We start from the raw sequence: 15,796 nt of genomic DNA, 5'->3' as shown, positions 1-15,796 counted from the left end.
TGTTTTCTAAAATTACTTGCACTTAAAGAACCATGATTTTAAGCTTGAAAAAAAGACGATCATTTTTTCCCTCTTCTCCAGCATAAAAAAAGAATATATGCTAACAGTAGGAAAATCTGCCTCAACATATTACATAATGAAATAAGATTATGAAAATCAAGGCAAAAACATAGATATTCCAGAAGAATATGAATTGTAATGTAGTAGTCAGAAGTACTAAAGCTATTTAAATTAAATTGTTCTATTTATGAAGGAAGAGAATTAAGAAGATATAGTGTATGAAAGTCTTGTCGCCTGAAAAAACTTTGATCCTTGGAAGATGTTTTCATAAAATGGTCAAAATTTAAATAAATCCTATATGGGGAAGCAATAACTTGATGAATGACTACATTTTCTTCTCTGTATTGACATTTTGTCACAGAAAAGGCACCAGGAAAATTAAACTGTTTGATAAAGCCACTCATCAACTAATTTAAAGCCAAATCAACAAGTGCAAATTCACATGCATGACATAGCTTACCTCAGGGGATCACAGTCTTTTAGATGAACATACTTTAAAGACTATCTAGATAACTTTCTTTTCATAGAGGGGAAAACTGAGGCACAGGAAAGATGAGCCAAATATTAAAAGTCATCTAGTTGGTTCATGGCAGAGGTGGGATTAGATTCAAGTTTATGGTAACATTTTAAACATTTTATACCTGGAGCTCAATAGACATATCAACTCATCAGCTTCATTTCATTTCATTTCATTTACTCGGTTGAGAAAAATTATTATTTTCTTATTATATCAATAACCAACTTTATATACAGGACATAAACATCCTCTTTTTACTTCCTTAAAGCAGAGTCCAATCCTTATGAAAGAAGGGCCTGACAATGAGACATTCTCCTCAATTTTGAGTGAGACCCCCCACCCAATTGGGAAAGTTTATTTCTAGTTAAAGAGGTTCTGATCTAGTTAAATTCCAGTCCATCATGTTCAACTTAAGCGGGTTTGGTGAAGATGGATCCCTTTGTCTAAACTGTCTCCAGTGAACTTGTGAGAATGTCATTATAAGGCCAGGGATAACTGTAGGGTTATGTCTCTACAAGTTCTCTTTGTCAATCATCTCTTTTTTTTTTTACCTATTTTTACTTTATGGGATAAAACAATCATTTTCATAACAGTACAATAAAAAGATGATTGCACATGCAACTGAAAATGTTCTATGCACAACTTGCTTTTCCTTTCAAATATATAAAAAGTCATTGTGTAAATGTTTTTTTCCTTCCCTCTCACTCCCAGAGTGGCTAATATTAGACACAAATATATATGGATATTTGTGTATGTGTGTGTATGTGTATGTATGTGTGTATACATCATATATATATGTAAATATATGTAAAATTATTCTATACATACTTTTATTTATCAGTTCTTTCTCTGGCTACAAATGGAGTCTTCATATGTCCTTTATAGCTAATTTGGATATTTATAATAGACAAAATAACATTCCCTCAAAGTAGTTCTTAAAACATTAGTACTTTTACGTTATGTAGTGTTATCTTGGTTCTAATCATTTCCCTCTTCATTATTTCATGAAAGTCTTTCCATGTTTTTCTAAGATCATCGAACTCAAATCATTTTTGTAACATAGCAGCATCCCATAACATATACCACAACCTGTTCAGCCATTCCCCAATTGATGGGTATCTCTGCAATTTCTTGTTCTTTGCCACCGCAAAGAGAGTTGTTATATTTTAGAATAAATAGCTTCTTTTCCTTTTTCCCTAACCATCTTTGAAAATAAACCAAGTAGTGGTTTTGCTGGGGCAAAGGGTATAAGTAGTTAAATAACTCTTTGGGCATGATTGCAGACTGTTTTCCAAAATGGTTGAATCATTTTACAATTCCACCAACAATGAATTCGTGTCCCAATAATTGCATATCCTCTTTAAAATTTGTTGCTTTCCCTTTCTATCATATAAGCAATCTGGTAGGTGTAAAATGATATCTTGAGTTTCTTTTAATCTTCATTCCTCTAATCAATAATGATTTTTTCATAACTCTAAACTATTTTCATTTCTTCATTGGAAAATTGTCTGTTCGTATCTTTTAACTGCTTATCAGTTGGACAATAATTTGTATTCTTATAGACTGGACAAAGTTCATGACACATTTTGATAAGAGACCTTTATCTGATAAACTATCCATAAATTTTTTTTCCAAATTTTCTGCTTTCCTTCTTATCTTGGCTATATTTATTTTATTTGTACAAAAACTTTTTAATTTAATGTAGTTCTCAATGATGTGGTCTACTCATTTATAACAAACCTTCATTCAAAATACAATAAGAAGTAACTTATCCTTATTTAAGGATAAAAGCTATTATAAAAATGCAGGCAGCAAATAAATCAGGTGTAAAGAGAGACGGACACAGCTGAAGGCAAACAATGCTACATAGTCAAGTAGTGATGAGGCAGGAGAGGGAGATGAAGTGGACAGGGAAATAATTCACAAGGACACCATTGCACAGACAATTCCCTCCAGGGAAATCATTCCTGAAAGAAAGTCAATGAGCCAGAATATGTTCCAAATTATCATGACCATATTTGGTTGAAGTAAGCTCCCGGGTTCCCAGTTTATGTCATTTGCCATGGCTTCTACCTCCCACAATCCATCAGTCCCTCTTGATAGCATAGTAACATTGCACAGTCTAATATGGGCAAAAAATGCAACAAATAACTTTATTAATTAATAATATAGAATCTATACATTACAAAACTGCATGACAAAGTGTTATATGAGGTCTGAAGAAGAAAATCGTAGGAAATAAAGTGAGTTATTTTTGATTCTACAAATATCAATTAATCATCTATTATGCAGAAAGGGTTATACTAGTTGCTGGGAGAAAATTCCATAATTTCTACCATCAAGTAACTAGCAATTTATTAGGTAAAGCTGAGCTTCCATCCAAGTAACTATAATAGCATACATAAAATAATAAATATACAAAAAGGAACAAATAAATAATCCCATAGCAAATATACAAAAAAGGTAAGAAATAAAATATTAAGTAAATTATAATCAGAGATTATGTTCCCCTGAAAGGGTCATGGAAGGTTTCCTGTGGAAACCTCTGACATTTGACATGGATTTTGAAGTTTGAGTAACTTTTCAAAAGGGAGTTTTGGGGAAAGGAGGAAATTAATTTTCTTTTTCATCCTGTGGTAGTTCTCCTCTTGGATAATTGGCCCACTATTGATTGAAGGAATCAACATAACAAGACCCCCAAGCACAGATTTCTAGGAAGGAAAATAAATAGTTAAAATGGCTAGTGAGTGTGTGTGTGTGTTCCCACACATGCGTGAAAGACAGAGTGAGTGAGAGAGGGGGGGAGAGAGAGAGACAGAGAGAGAGAGAGAGAGAGAGAGAGAGAGAGAGAGAGCAAAATTTTGTTCACATTCAAGATGAAAATTACGAAATGACTGGTTATTTAATTTCACCTTCGTTGATATACCAGTTTGCATCTACCCAAGTTTCTTTATAATTTACTCAAGGATGGACATTTTCTTCTTTGGTAACTAGATCTGCTTAATCATTCTACTCAGTGCAACCTTAATCCTCTGATTCCTCAGGCTATAAATAATAGGGTTAATAAATGGAGGAATTATTGTGTAGGACATTGCAACAAGAAGGTTTTGAACTCTTAAATCTGATGGGGGCTTCAGGACTGCAAAAATTGCAGAAAGGAGAAATAAGAGGAAGATAATCAACTGGGGAGCACAGGTAGATAAAGCTTTATACTGACCTTCAACAGAGGGTATCTTCAACACACTATAGAAAATATGAGCATAGGACACAACTAGAAAGACCAAACAGAATAAAGAAAAACCTGACCCTGCCACAAGCAGAACAAACTCAGTATTTAGGACATCAGATGATGCAACCTTTAAGACATCAGGAATATCACAGAAATACTGGTGGATTTCGTTGGATCCTGAGATGGGTAATCGGAACATGTTCCCTGTGTGTATAGTAGCATAGGTGAGTCCACTGAACCATGAGCCTGCTGTTGCCCAGAGACATCTGGCTGGTGTCATGGTCATCCCATAATGCAGAGGATGACAAATGGCAACAAATCGGTCATAAGACATAGCTATGAGTAAAGCAATTTCTGTTGATCCAAAGAAGATAAAGAGAGAAACATGGGCCATGCAGCCCAAGAGGGAGATGGATCGTGTTCCAGTCAGGGAATACACAACAAACTTAGGAAGAGTCGCTGAGATGAAGCCAACATCCAACAAGGATAAATTACTCAGAAAAAAATACATGGGAGAGTGAAGGTGTGGGTCAGTGGCAATGGCAATAATGGTGAGAAGATTCCCCATCAGAGTTGTCAGGTAAATCATCAGGAACAGCAAAGCATGTAAGACTTGCATCTCCCGTACATTGGAATATTCCATGAGGAAGAATTCAGTGACGACAGTGAAGTTGACCATAGCCCCTGAGGTGCTATGATTTGTCTAGAACCAAAGGACAATATGACCAGAGGACAGAGAGTGAGAAAAGAATGCAGAAAACTGAAACTGAAATACCCATTCACATAAAGCAGTCATGAGAAAAGTCCACTCCATTGGGTCTAGATATTACAAAAGCTCAGCCAGTGTCTGTAGAATTGGGACTACAAATTAAAAGAATGAGTGTGTCACGTTCTGGTCTAGAGGAGTGTCATGGAATAGCTACCATTATAGATCACACATGCCATAGTGGGGATAGTGACAAATGGGAACATATTTATCAAGCACAGAGTTGAGAGCAGTGACAATGTGGAGAAGAATGTGGAAAAAGTGCTGAGCATCCAAAGAAGTTTCCTTTCCTGGAGGGCAGGTAGGTGGCACAGTATATAGAATGCCAGACTTGAAGTCAGGAAGACCTGAGTTCAAATTCAGCTTCAAACACTTACTAATGGTGCAACTCTGGTCAAGTCACTTAGTCTTGTTTGCCTCAGTTTCCACATTTGTAAAATGAGCTGGAGAAGGAAATAGCAAACCACTCCAGTATCTTTGCAAGATTACCTCAAATGTAGTTATGAACAGTCAGAAACAACTGAACAACAACAAGGGAATTTACAATGATTTGGAAGCAATGAGAGAGATTAAGAAATTATACTAAGGCAAGTCCGGGGTTGTCTATGATAATTCATTCTAGGAGTCCATTGTCCAGGAGCTTTTTCTTTCCTCTCTAACGCAGGACAATTTTTATAATTTAGGAAGAAACATATCATCTTTAATCACATGGAAAAGTGTTCTTTTAGGAATAAATAACTCACAATAAATGCAGAACTTTAAACCTAGAAGACATTTTGAGGATGTCCTCATCTAAGACCTTCAATTTCCAAAGAAGCAAAATTTAGTCCAGATTAGTGATGTGCCTCACACAAAGATCCACAATTTCATAGTGGTAGAGCTAGAAATATAAGCCATGATTAGCTACTGGAGACTATTTTCCATATTTTTCACACTCTCTCCAATTCCTAAGACTTTTCTTACACATAAGAGGCAATTAAAATTATTTGTTGAATTGAATGTAAAGTCCTGTTAACAGTAAAGTTTATTAAGCATCAGCAGTACTACCCATCAAGAAGCAAGTTAAGCAAGAAATTTGGCAATAAATGTTTTGTCAGACAAGTTTGTTAAGAAAGAATTGTTCAAAGAAGCAGTTTTATAAATGGAGAGAAAATTAGAGATATTTTAGATCAATTTAGATATCTGAAAGCCAGTATGGAATAGCAATAGAGAAATGAACTGTGGACAGGAAAGAGACTGAAGTACTCTGTTGTATTGGGTAAGTCTTTGGACTTTCCTGCAGTTCTATTTCCTCAGTCATCATACTGTTAATGCAGACCTCACAGGATGGTCCTGAGTAAAGTTTTTTGGAAAATTCTATAAACAAGAGTAGGCCATTATTTAGCATATGCTAGACAAAATAAATGCTTATTGATTTACAGGTAAATAAAGGGACGACCAGACACAAGGAGAGTCCATCTTAGTGACCGTCTCAGTAGCAGCTCTCAGGTTCTTTGATATATCTTTTCACTACAGTACCCTACCAATCCAAAGAGTTAAATCAATCAACAAATACTAACTGATGATAAGTTTACATAGTCAATGGGGATTCAAGGACAACAGTAAAATAATAGCTATCTTCAGGGGGATCAGATTCTAATTGGGAGAGAGAGTAACATATATGCAAACAATATATAGATAGATATCTATACCATAAGAACTCATTGTTTGACAAAAATTGCTAGGAAAACTGGATAACAGTGTGGTGGAAATTAGTCATAGACCCATACCTGACACCGTACACAAGAATAAAGTCCAAATGGGTACATGATTTAGGTATAAAGATTGATACCATGAATAAACTGGAGAAGCAAGGAATAGTGTATTTATCAGATCTATGGAGAAAGGAGGAATTCTTTACTAAAGGAGAGATAGAAAGCATTATGAAATGCAAAATGGATAACTTTGATTACATTAAACTGAGAAGTTTTTGCACAACCAAACCCAATGCAACCAAAATCCGGAGGGATGTAGTAAATTGGGAAAGAATTTTTACAGCTAAGCTCGGGGATAAAGGCTTCATTTCTAGAATATATAGAAAACTGACTCATATGTATAATCATACAAGTCATTCCCCAATTGATAAATGGTCAAAGGATATGAACAGGCAATTTTCAGAGGAAGAAATTAAAGCTATCTATAATCATATGAAAAAATGCTCTAAATCACTATTGATTAGAGAGATGCAAATCAAAACAACTCTGAGGTACCACATCACACCTATAAGATTGGCAAACATGACAGAACAAGAAAATGATAAATGCTGGAGAGGATGTGGGAGAGTTGGAACACTAATTCATTGTTGGTGGAGCTGCGAGCGCATCCAACCATTCTGGAGAGCAATTTGGAACTATGCCCAAAGGGCTACAAAAATGTGCTTACCCTTTGACCCAGCAATATCGCTACTAGGACTATATCCCCAAGAGATCATAAAAATGGGAAAGGGTCCCACATGTACAAAAATATTTATAGCAGCACTCTATGTAGTTGCCAAAAACTGGAAGTCAAGGGGATGTCCATCAATTGGGGAATGGCTGAATAAATTATGGTATATGAATATAATGGAGTACTATTGTGCCATAAGAAATGATGAACAAGAAGACTTCAGAGAGGCCTGGAAGGACTTATATGACCTGATGCTGAGTGAAAGGAGCAGAACCAGGAGAACTTTGTGCACAGCAACGAACACAATGTGTGAGAGTTTTTTCTGGTAGACTTGGAATTTTGTAATAACGCAAAAACTTCTTATAAAAAAAAAAAATCCCAAAGGTGGTTCTCAAGGCAAAATGCCTTCCACACTCAGAGAAAGAAATATGGAAGTCATTCACAAAATGTAGCAGATCATGTTTGTGTATGTGTTTGTGTATCATGTTTTGATTTGTTATATGATTTCTTTCATTTATTTTAGTCTGACTACATAGCATGACTATAGTGAAAATATACTCAATAGGAAAGTATATGTAGAACCTATACAGAATTGTATGCAGTCGTGGGGAGGGAGGGGGGTAGTGGGGGGTAGGTGTTGGGGGGATAAAATCTCAATTGTATGGCAGTGAATGTTAAACATTAAAAAATAATAAAAAAAATAAATTCTTGGAACACAGAAAAAAAAAAGATAGATATCTATACCTACGCATGTTTATATTTATATGTATACGTCCACACATATAAAAGTGAGTATACATATACCAATATGTATCTTGATTATTTGAAAAATACTATAAATAGATTTAAATTGGTTTGTAATGATAATTATAGCAAATGTGTTAGGAGTTTTCCCTCAAACTTTGTCTTCTGGAAAATGACTGCCACTAGTTTTTAAATTAAATATTAAGTTTCAAGTTCTTTCTAACCTCCATTAACTTGTTCACTGAGCTTACTTTTGGGGAAGAAAAATTCTAGTTTTTCCACAATGTGCCTAGGACAAGAAAGATTTAGCAGTTAAATTTATTTCCCTACATCAGTTAATATTTATAGTCATTGAATTGATTCATTCAATTAGAATTTTTCAATCACTATATGTAAAACACTCTGTTAATGCTAGGGCTATAATGATGAAAACAGTATCCTGGTACACCAAGTAAATCTTTCATCCCTCCAACTCTTACCCTGAGACACCTTGATAAGACTCATGTCTCTTATCCTACTTCTCCCATCAACCTGAATTTAAGGGAATGGAATTAATTTTTCAATCACCTCAAATGCATCTAAATTTAGTATAATTGACAATTTCAAACCCATTCTCTCTCTCTCTCTCTCTCTCTCTCTCTCTCTCTCTCTCTCTCTCTCTCTCTCTCTCTCTCTCTCTCTCTCTATTTCTCTGCATATATATAGATATAGATATAGATATATCACTTATAAATATTATATATCATGTGTATAAACATTATATATCACATGTACAAAATGTTATATATTCCTAAACACACACCTGTACACATTCATATTTACCAACATGTATGCACAAACCTACTTGCACAATAATGTTATAAAAACTGACTTTTACGTAGTACTTTGAAATTCAGAAACCCTTAGCATATATTGACTCACTTATGTCTACATAATGAAGTTGGTACATCAGGTATTATTATTCCCATTTTATAGATGGGGAAACTGAGGTTTAGAAAAGCTATAGGTTTTCTCCATAGTCATAAAGACAACAGAATAAATGAACCCAGATCTTCCTGACTGAGTCCATACTGCTATCTCATACACTAGCCTGGAACTTTTGTCAAAATAGCCTAGAGCAGATGTACTATAGTTAGAGAGGGACTAGATATATGACTCCATTGGTGTGAGAAATTCCCTGTATCAGTGAAAGTTAGTGCTTTGCAATTAAGATTCTTAAAAAATTGTCTAGAACAAGATGAAGTTAAGTGACTTGACCAAGGTTATATAATCATTATGGATCACAACATTTCTAGAGGGTTTTAATCCCATGTATTTCTTTGAAAAGTTTTCAAAGATAACTTTGAAAAGTTATCTACGCATTTGATTGGTGAGGTTAATTTTCCTCTTTTTCTCTGAATTTAAAAATGTAAATTAATGCTACTTGTGTCAAATCCATGAGGCCAAACCTGAAGCCATTATAAACAATAGTGCATCTCATCTTTGGGTATGATCTACGTTAGTAGACATAGACCTTACAACTATTCAATGATCATGTGATATCCTATAGCAACAATAAAACTTTCATTCAATTAGAAAAAAGCAGTTATTTTACTCACCTATGCAATAGTCCATACAACAAGAGTTAGTAATTCATTCCAGGAACATTTCTTTCTGAACTCCATCAAAATCACTCAGAAGACCTAGGTAACAAGAAAGAAAGAGAGAGAGAGAGAATTAGAGGAAAGAAGGAAGGAAGGAAGGAAGGAAGGAAGGAAGGAAGGAAGGAAGGAAGGAAGGAAGGAAGGAAGGAAGGAAGGAAGAAAGGAAGGAAGGAAGGAAGAAAGGAAGAGATGGGAAGGAAAAATAAAGGGAGAAAGAAGAATATCACAACAATAATGTCATAAATTTCACTTAGAGAAATGGATAGATATGTGACAGCGATTATCATCAAAGGGACGATCTAGATTTATTGATTCATGTAGATTATGCCACGAAGTGACAAAAAGGGTGCAACATTTTACTTCGGTTTCAACATTTTTCTTCTGGCACGTACTTAGAAAAACATGATCATGAGATCAACATGAGACGCTTACTGTCCTCTATAAACTAACAGACAACAGTCCCCAGTCTACAAATCCAAATCCAAAAATACATGGAGAATCCAATACACAAGTTCTGTTGGAAATTGAGCATCACTTCTGACTCTTGATTGCCTACACCCTTAGATATGACACTGATCTTTACAAAATATATGAACAATAGGTTTTTTTAAAAAAAATAGATATCTCATCAAATGTTCTTAACCTCCAAACTATGTGGAATAAAATATTTTAAAATATAATGACCTAACAGAGGATATTAAACTAAACATATGGGAACAGAAAAAGGCTGCTCTCCATCATGCTGGCTGCTCCTGCCATTGTTTCACAGTTGTTCTCAGTGAGTCCAAGAAGATGAGCTTACATACAATATTCTTATTCATGCACAAAGCATTCTTTTCATCTCCTTTCACCACAGGTTGTAGAACATTAAATATGAAAGAATTGCAACGTCATGAGTTGTCCTTCGGTCATTTCTATGTGAGCCTAATTTTTAAAAAAAGATGTGGACAAGATAATAATGATAATGATGAGAAAACTATGATGATGATAAAAATATTAAGAGCCTGAGCAGAGCAAAGTCCTGGTCATGCCACACGGGGAGGAACAGGACAGGAACAGGCCTCCAGGGCAGAATTCCCAGCAGGGTGGGTCCCAGATACCTTAACTTACAAGCAACAAAGAAAGCTCCAAAGGTCAGTGTGGGAGAGCTTTCCCAGCTGAGCAAGAGGGGAAGGGGTTCCTCCAATAATATCCCCAGGCAAAAGCATCGGGCGGCAACAGTTGATTTCAGGCAGCTACAATGGCTGGGAAGCAACCTGGGTCCATTGTCCAGGCAGCTCAGCTTAAAGCCTATGGCAGTAGGGAGCAGCTGATCTAAACCCCAGCCCTGAGTGATGGCTCTGCCCTCACCCAAAGCCCAGGGGAACTGAGCAGCTGAGTCTAATCTCTTGACAAAGGATTCAGAAGTCAAGTAACTGGCTGGGAAAATGCCCAAAAAAGGGAAAAAAATAAGACCATAGAAGATTACTTTCTTCGTGAACAGGTGTCTTCTTCCATCCTTTCAGAGGAACAGCAAGGTTTACTGTCACAGGAAGTTAAGACCCCTGACTCCAGGGCCTCCAAAGTGAACTTAAACTAGATTCAGGCAATGGAAGAGTTAGAAAAGCGAGTTAGCAGCTTGCTAAGGGAGAACCAAAAAAATGCTCAGAAAAATAACAGCTTTAAAAAGAGGATAACTCAATTGGAAAAAGAAGTCCAAAAAGCCAATAAGGAGAAAGAGGCATTAAAAAGCAGAATTAGCCAAATGGAGGAGAGGGTTCAAATGCTCACTGAACAAAATAGTTCTTTGAAAGAGAGAACTGAGTTCAGGAAATGAATGACTATGAGATAAACCAAGCAGTTAAAAAATAAAACCAAAAGTCTGAAAAAATACAAGACAATGTGAAACACCTCATTGGAAAAATAACTGACCTGGAAAATAGATCCAGGAGAGACAATTTAAAAATTATGGGACTACCTGAAAGCCATGATCCAAAAAAGAGCCTAGACATTATCTTCCATGAAATTATCGAGGAAAACTGTCCTGATATTCTAGAACCAGAGGGAAAAATAAATATTGAAAGAATCCACCAAACACCTCCTGAAAGAGACCCCAAAAGAGAAACTCCTAGGAATATTGTGGCCAAATATCAGAGCTCCCAGGTCAAGGAGAAAATACTGCAAGCAGTTAGAAAGAAACAATTCGAGTATTGTGGAAATATAATCAGGATAACACAAGATCTGGCAGCTTCATCATTAAGGGATCAAAGGGCTTGGAATATGATATTCTGGAAATCAAAGGAACTGGGATTAAAACCAAGAATCACCTACCCAGCAAAACTGAGTATAATACTTCAAGGGAATAAATGGTCATTCAATGATATAGAAGACTTTCAAGCATTCATGAGGAAAAGATCAGAACTGAAGAGAAAATTTGACTTTCAAACACAAGAATCAAGAGAAGCATGAAAAGGTAAACAGAAAAGAGAAATCATAAGAGACCTTCTAAAGTTGAACTGTTTATATTCCTACATGGAAAGAAAATATTTATAATTCTTGAGACATTTCTCAGTATTTGGGTAGGTGGAAGGATTGTACATACACACACCCACATATATAGACAAAGAGTATAGGTTGTGTTGAATCAGAAGAGCTGATATCCACAAAAAAAATAAAATAAAAATTAAGGGGTGAGGGAGCAAAATGCTGGGAGGAGAAAGACAGAAATGGGATGGAGCAGGCTAGAACTCATAGAAGAGATAAAGAAAAATCTTGCTCAATGGAGGAGAAAAGGGAGAAGGGGAGAGGGGAAAAGTGAAACTACTCTCTCCACATATGGCTTAAGGAGGGAATAACATGCTCACTAAATTTGATATGAAAATCTATCTTATATTACAGGAAAGTAGGGGAGGAGCCGACAAGTAGGGTGAGGGGAATGATAGAAGGGAGGGCAAATGGGAGAAGGGAGTAACTAGAAATCAATATTTTTGGGAAGGGACAAGGTCAAATGAGGGAATAAAAAAATAAGGGGGGATAGAGTAGGATAGAGGGCAATATAGTTAGTATTACACAACATGATTATTATGGAAATCTTTTGCAAAAAGACACATATTTAATCTGTATTGAATTACTTGCCCTCTCAGCGGGGATGAGGAGGGAGGGAGGGAGGGAGGGAGGGAGGGAGGGAGAGAAGTTGGAATTCAGTTGGAAGTATCAGAAATGAATGCTGAGAATTATTATTGTATATAACTGGGAAATAAGAAACACAGGTAATGGGGTATAGAAATTTATCTTGCCCTACAAGAAAAGAGAGAAGATGGGGATAAGTGAAGGGTGGGATGTGATAGAAGGAATGACCCACTGAGGGAAGGGGTAATCAGAAATCAAGGTATTACGGGGTGGAGGAAGGGGAGAGAAGGAGAGAAAAATTGGACATGTTACAAAGTAATGCGAAAGCAATTAGTATTAAAACAATTGACGGAATTAATTACTGAGACTAAATCAGAGACATCTTTAGTTTGGGGAAAAGAATTTTAGTCAAAGTTTCCTAGAGGCAGGTAACTTTGAATAAAATTTGGCATTGATGGAAAAGTTAAGATTTTAATGGCAAATTTTATGATTATTATGATTGTTATCTAATCAGGAAATAGAACATGTATAGAAAGGCATGTAAGTCACTTAAGACTTGCCTCAAAAGATGTTCCTTAGTCAATGTGAAATTATAGTCATATCTGAAACCTCGTTATTGGAACTTACTATATTAAGATGCTATGGGATTATTAACTGACTGTTCTTCTGAGCCTAACTCCATGTATCGATAGCAAGAAAAGTGGTCTGAGCCTCCAATCCATGATGCCAGTAAGCCTGTGAGATGCTGGTATGAACGGAAAAAGGTGATCTCATGGGAAGGGTGGAAGAGCGGCTGTTCAGCCTGGGCTGAGGTAGGATTCTCCTGACTCAGTTTCCCCACTGACACTTGGCAGACTTTAAGCTTCACTGAATGCAAGTTAACAATCTATTCCTCCCTGGAACTGACATGAAGTTGGGGAGATATTGTTTCCCTGCAATGTCCCTGCTCACAGAGGCAATTTCCTATAGTCAAAAGGTTTGTAAGCTTAATACCAGGTCTATTAAATTATAGATTGTTGGTAGGGGAACATCTGAGATTAATTAATCTTTTAGGTTTTGGACTTTAGACCAACAACAATAAGTTTAGGATCCTTTAATTCTTAGTAATAGTGTGGAAACAATTCGGTCAAAGGTTTATGAAGTTCGCATACATAGTTATTATTTGTGTCTCAATTGGTTACAGTTAAAAAAAAATTCTTTTGTGGTCTATATTGCAAATGTTTTAAAAGAAGTATCACCTGACGAAAAGTTTGAATTTTTATGTGATATGAACTGTGTTAAAAATGAAAAATAAAAAAAAATATGCTCTCTCTTCCACTCTCTGACAGTTTCTGTCTGTGACTCTCTCACTGTCTGTCTGTCTGTCTGTCTGTCTGTCTGTCTCTCTCTCTCTCTCTCTCTCTCTCTCTCTCTCTCTCTCTCTGTATGTATGTCTTTGTCTCTCCATGTCTCTTCCTTCATCCATTAATTTTTCTATATTCTAAATATCTAGTGTTTATCTATTCATCCTTTCTCCTCTCGTCTTTTGATCATTGACATATCTACTGTCTATCATCATTATAATCATCATTGACAATTTATGTATCCATATTTTAACCAAGCTTTAAAACTCATTTAGATGATAGGACTGTCATCTAGATGATGATAATTAACAAGACTCATATAGCTGGAAGAGACCTCAGAAGGCATCTCAACCTAAATGGAAACAAGGCTACCAGTTTCTACAGCATCCTAGATAAATACACTTCTAGTGACTGAAATCTCACTATTTATTGAGGCAATCCATTTTCCCATTCCTTCCTCTCTTCTTTCATTTCTTCATCTATCTATCTTATTCATCGTCAGAGTTATAATTTGGCCATACTTATTAATCAAGTAAAAGAATTTCTAAGTCAGTAATAAAAGGATAATATACCTGAATTATAAATTCTCAAGCTTCTCCTCTCCAGAGTGTGGTCTTGTTGTTGTTATTTTCACAGCACAACTCTTTGGTTTTAGACATAATTCAAAATTTATCTCTTCTAAGAATGCTCCTTCAGAGACTTGAAGGTTAGCAGTAGAAGTTAAAAAACACCTGTGACTACTGATTTCACTGATATATTTAGGGAGGTCTACGTGATTTTCAGGGCACAGAAATGTACCATCCAGTGTCTTCTTAGCTCCCAGTGAAGCCCGGGTGAGTAGAATATTTATGGTTGCTATGGACTCTCTGACTCTTCTGAGACTGAGTTAGCCAATCGTATTTTTCATAAATAATTGAAAATGGTTTTCCCTTTAGACTTAAGACCATGACCCTCAAAATATTGTCCACTGAACCTTACTGTTAAGATCTCCAAGGTGTTCCAAAATTCAATCCAGCCAAGTGTGTTGTTTTGTTAAAAGTACTTTTTTTTCTTCTATACAATTTTAACTCTCAGATGTGGGTTTTGTCTCCGTTATGATTCTAAATTCATTATAATTTCCCTAACAGGGAGTAAATATTTCCCCCTTCCTTTGGTGCTCTACTTGGGTCTCATTTATTTTTTTTTAATCATCAGAATTTTCTTTCCTCATTACCAGGATACTCATACGCTATGGGGTCAGTTCAACTAAAGCTTGTTCTCTTGGAAACAGTTGATCACGACTCATGATTGATGGCTCAACACCAAGGCTACCAGTTTCTGCTAACCTATGGATCAAGTGTGGTTCACTAGTTTTTCTGTGAAATACATAATAACTTGAGGGTCTCAGCATTAGATTGCTTAACTCCAACAAATATATATTTGACCTTATTCTACTTGGTCTTTTAAATTATTACCTTGTATTATAATTATGTTACAGGTGAGAATTCTTACCAATTTTCATCTTTACAAATGTTCACAAGACCTGCAGGAGGTTACTCCTGAGCCTTGTCTGTCTATTCATCGCACTTAACTATTCTTTTCTTTCTCCTTCATGAATAGCTAGGTCGCATATTAGTTCACCTTCATATAGGAAGATATTGACAGATTGTATTATATATCCCAAAATAAATGTCATAGCAATTAGATAAAAAGTGAAGTTGACAGTTACTCCCTGCCCTGCCCTCTGCCATCCAGTTAAACCGACTTTCTCGAGGTTCTTCCTAAAGGACATTCTATCTTTTATCTCTGACCCTTCCCACTACCTTTGTTTCTCTCGTGCTTGAATGAACTTCATAATCATCTTGACTTTAGAAGGATTCATTTTTCTTTGCTGTAGTTTTTCAGTACTGACTGACTCTTTATTACCTCATTCTGGATTTGTTTCCTCCTATGCTTTGTTCAAATGACATGAACTCTTTCCTC

The 15,796-nt window shown here is 35.8% G+C and overlaps 1 long non-coding RNA gene across 1 annotated transcript; it reads right to left on the bottom strand.

Moving 5' to 3' along the window:
- Positions 1–2,955: 2,955 nt before the first annotated feature.
- LOC140523384 (uncharacterized) lies at positions 2,956–15,471 on the bottom strand. Its single transcript, XR_011973374.1, has 3 exons — positions 14,407–15,471; positions 9,339–9,422; positions 2,956–3,288 (listed from the first exon to the last, which is right to left on the bottom strand). It is a non-coding gene; the product is annotated as an uncharacterized lncRNA (long non-coding RNA).
- Positions 15,472–15,796: the final 325 nt, after the last annotated feature.

Source organism: Notamacropus eugenii, chromosome 2, assembly GCF_028372415.1.
Source record: "Notamacropus eugenii isolate mMacEug1 chromosome 2, mMacEug1.pri_v2, whole genome shotgun sequence".
Lineage (NCBI taxonomy): Eukaryota > Metazoa > Chordata > Mammalia > Diprotodontia > Macropodidae > Notamacropus > Notamacropus eugenii.
Note: the sequence above shows the minus strand (reverse complement) of the source record. Positions and strands in the feature narration are given on the sequence as shown.